The sequence below is a fragment of the Etheostoma spectabile genome, chromosome 19, assembly GCF_008692095.1.
Source record: "Etheostoma spectabile isolate EspeVRDwgs_2016 chromosome 19, UIUC_Espe_1.0, whole genome shotgun sequence".
Lineage (NCBI taxonomy): Eukaryota > Metazoa > Chordata > Actinopteri > Perciformes > Percidae > Etheostoma > Etheostoma spectabile.
This window is the reverse complement of record NC_045751.1, coordinates 11,713,986-11,718,130: the sequence shown is the minus strand read 5'-3', so window position 1 is coordinate 11,718,130 and position 4,145 is coordinate 11,713,986. Positions and strand designations below refer to the sequence as shown.

Here is a 4,145-nt window from a genome sequence, read left to right as displayed (position 1 = left end):
ATGTAGGACTTGGACTTGTAGTGGAGTGTTTCCACAGTGTGGTATTGGTGCTTTTTAGGCCGACCACAAACATGGACCAACCAGGACCAGCCTGTCTGGTATATGTGCTGCAGGGGGATTGGGAAATGAGAACATTGGGACAGTCGGAGACGCCTGGTGGACAGGTGGACATATCATTCTTCTTCTAAACACTTTTTGACTCTCTGAAGCATGTACGTTCTTTTCTTTTACACATTCAAAATGTAACTATTGTTTTCTATAATGTGAATCATGTACTGTGTGACTGTGAATCTGAATCTGTATAAATAGACAGCTGGGACCTGCAGACAGACAGCTCTCCCAGAATGCATTGCTATTTACAGCATTATCCCATAAGCACCTTTTATAAATAAAATGATTAGATATTGAAAGAAAGTGGAAATATTCTATATCCATGTCTACGGGTTCCTGTTGTCACTGATCAATGATTTTTAGAACAATCTACTTTTAACTCAGTTCCAATAATAAAGAACTAGTTAACACTACGATAGCTGCCTCGCCTCTGCAGAAATACAAATACATTTTAATTTCAATACTTATGAATCAGAATCAGGAAAAGGTTTCGTCGTTGCCTCGGTGAAAGGTGCAAACATCAAACTTTAATATAAAAAACATATTAAACATTAATATAAAACAATAAATATGTAAAAAAAAAACAAATCCATACATACAAAGTAACTGATGCATAAGAAAAAGGAATTAGAACAAAATACAACAAAAAAACTTAAGTAACAAAATTGGGAAAATTGTAACACTTTTGCATTCAATGTATTCTAGTCTTGTTCTTCTTACTCTAAATGTATTAGTTGTGTCATTAATTTCAGCACACACACACACACACACACACTATATATATATATATATATATATATATATATATATATATATACAGTCATGGACGTAATTATTGGCACCCCTGAAACATTTCCAGAAAATGCACTATTTCTCCCAGAAAAGTGTTGCAATGACAAATGTTTTGGTATACACATGTTTATTACCTTTAAGAGCATTGGAACAGCACAAAAAAGCAGAAGAAAAAAGGCAAATTTGACATAATTTTACACAAAACTCAAAAATTAGGTCGGACAAAATTGTTGGCACCCTAAACTTAATATTTGGTTGCACACCCTTTGGAGAAAATAACCGAAACCAATCGCTTCCTATAACCATCAACAAGCTTCCTACACCTCTCAACTGGAATTTTGGACCACTCTTCTTTTGAAAACTGCTCCAGGTCTCTCAGATTTGAAGGGTGCCTTCTTGCAACGGCAATTTTGAGATCTCTCCATAGGTGTTCTATGGGATTTAGATCCGGACTCATTGATGGCCACTTCAGAATCCTCCAGCGCTTTGTCTACAGCCATGTCTGGGTGCTTTTTGAGGTATGTGTGGGGTCATTGTCCTGCTGAAACACCCATGACCTCTGACGCAAACCAAGCTTTCTGACACTAGGCCCTACATTATGGGCCAAAATCTTTTGATAGTCTCCAGATTTCATGATTCCTTGCACACAGTCAATGCACCCAGTGCCAGAGGAAGCAAAACAACCCCAGAACATCCTTGAACCTCCACCATGTTTGACTGTAGGTACTGTGTTCTTTTCTTGGTAGGCCTCTTTCCGTTTTCTGTAAACAGTAGAATGACGCGCTTTGCCGAAAATCTCTACCTTAGTCTCATCTGTCCACAAAACGTTCTCCCAGAAGGATTGAGGCTTACTCAGGTACATTTTTGCAAACTGCAGTCTGGCTTTTTTATGCCTCTGTGTCAGAAGTGGGGTTCTCCTTGGTCTCCTGCCATAGCGCTTCTTCTCATCAGACGACGTATGGTTCGAGCTGTCACTGATGCACCCTGAGTCTGCACAGTCTGAATTTGCGTGGAAGTTGACTGAGGTTGTTTATCCACCATTCGAACTATCCTGCGTTGCATTCTTTCATCAATTTTTCTCTTCCGTCCACGTCCAGGGAGATTTGCCACAGTTCCATGGGTTATAAACTTCTTGATTATATTGCGCACAGTGGACAAAGGAACTTTAAGATCTCTGGAGATTGACTTGTAACCTTGAGATTGTTGATATTTTTCAACAATTTTGTTTCTTAAGTCCTCAGACAATTCTCAGCTCTTCTTTCTCTTCTCCATGCTTGGTGTGGCACACACAGGCACACAACACAAAGGTTGAGCCAACCTATATACACTCTAACTGGCTTCAGTTTTGGTTTCTAAATTGCCAGCACCTGTTACTTGCCACAGGTGAGTTTAAAGGAACATCACATGCTTGTAATGAAATTATTTACCAACAGTTTCAATAGGGTGCCAATCATTTTGTCCAGTCCATTTTGGGAGTTTTGTGTAAAATGATGTTAAATTTGCCTTTTTTCTTCTGCTTTTTTGTGCTGTTCCAATGCTCTTAAAGGTAATAAACATGTGTATACCAAAACATTTGTCATTGCAACACTTTTCTGGGAGAAATAGTGCATTTTCTGGAAAAGTTTCAGGGGTGCCAATAATTACGTCCATGACTGTACATATCTTGTATCAAAAGATGACAAGAGTATTTAAAGTCGTCTGTGAGTTATTTAGTACTATATAAATAAAATTGAATTGAATTGTTTTCCTCCATAATTATTAGACTTTTATATCATGAATGTGTTTCAGTCATCACCTGTTACAGGTTGTTTTGTTCTTTTTCCTCATTTTCATGTGTGAGAAACATCAACATTGCTATGGTTACCTAGTGTTATATTAGCTGCCAATGAGAAAGTATTTCCTTTGTGTCGGTGATATAAACAGTTGATTATAACTGATTTGTCTCAGTTGTTGATGATTCAACATCTGCTGATGTGTAACTTCTAGTCTCCGGAGGGGAGTCTTGTTCTCTCTGCAATATATTATTTCTGAACCAATAGAAACCACCACCCAGCAGAGCTGCTGCTAACAGTCCCAGTCCCAGTCCACAGTAGAGGACGATCCGTCCCCGACTCTCTGGTTGTGGTGGACTTGTTGTGTTCGGTGTCTCAGGTTCATCCCTCGCTGCTGTGAAGAGAACAAACATCTGTTATTCATGTGAAGGAAAACATTTCACGAGTCGACCGTTCTCTGGGCTTCGTTTCAACGATCATAAAATGTGACCAAAACCTCTGATTAGGGACCAGTCTATGAGCTGGTACTGGTTACTGGTGAACGGTGTTCGTCATTCGACTGGTCAGGACTGTTTTCCCAAGATGGCGCCTGCCTGTATTCGTGAAAGCTACTGTCTTTATAATCTATCTTTTAAATAAACGGTCTGTACACTTACAAAGTTCTCAATGGTTTAGGTGTAGGGATCCTCATTATACTACCATGGAGGTGTGGGCTATGTTGAGCCTTGTTCGTAATATAGAAAAAGCGATTTCTTTTTACTTTTACCCTGCCCCGACAACTAGCGTTACAAGCTAATTAGCAGTTTGCGCTAAAACTGGTCACATTGGATTATACATGAAAACACATCGCAGAGAATGGTTGACTCCGTACGCGTGTTATTAACCCCTAGGTTCGTATTGCACTGGATCTGTCCTTTAATGTACAAAGGAGTCCCATGATAGTTGGTTATTTTAATCACAGCCATGAACCAATCAGATTGCTTCAACTTACCCGTGACATTGAGCCAACATCTACCAGAGCTCCTCCCAAAATCTGTGAAGAATTGACACTTGTACAGTCCCGAGTCTTCAGTCCGAGTCTGCACACATGAAGTCTGAGTCCTTCTCTGAGGACGTCTTTGTCCCACTGGACTCGTCCTGCAACTGTCATCCTGAATTCTGGGACCTCGACTCCTTCATGAGAGAAACAGGACTAAGGGTCTATGATTAGATATTGAAAGAAAGTGGAAATATTCTATATCCATGTCTACGGGTTCCTGTTGTCACTGATCAATGATTTTTAGAACAATCTACTTTTAACTCAGTTCCAATAATAAAGAACTAGTTAACACTACGATAGCTGCCTCGCCTCTGCAGAAATACAAATACATTTTAATTTCAATACTTATGAATCAGAATCAGGAAAAGGTTTCGTCGTTGCCTCGGTGAAAGGTGCAAACATCAAACTTTAATATAAAAAACATATTAAAC

The 4,145-nt window shown here is 39.2% G+C and overlaps 1 protein-coding gene and 1 long non-coding RNA gene across 2 annotated transcripts in view; both read right to left on the bottom strand.

Annotated features, from left to right (window-relative positions):
• LOC116707340 (uncharacterized) overlaps positions 1-4,145 on the bottom strand; it is a 217,341-nt gene that overhangs the window by 146,628 nt on the left and 66,568 nt on the right. The gene's annotated exons all lie outside the window — the stretch shown is intronic.
• Positions 2,715-3,769, bottom strand: LOC116707358 (uncharacterized). The gene is made up of 2 exons (XR_004336481.1): positions 3,667-3,769; positions 2,715-3,069 (listed from the first exon to the last, which is right to left on the bottom strand). It is a non-coding gene; the product is annotated as an uncharacterized LOC116707358 (long non-coding RNA).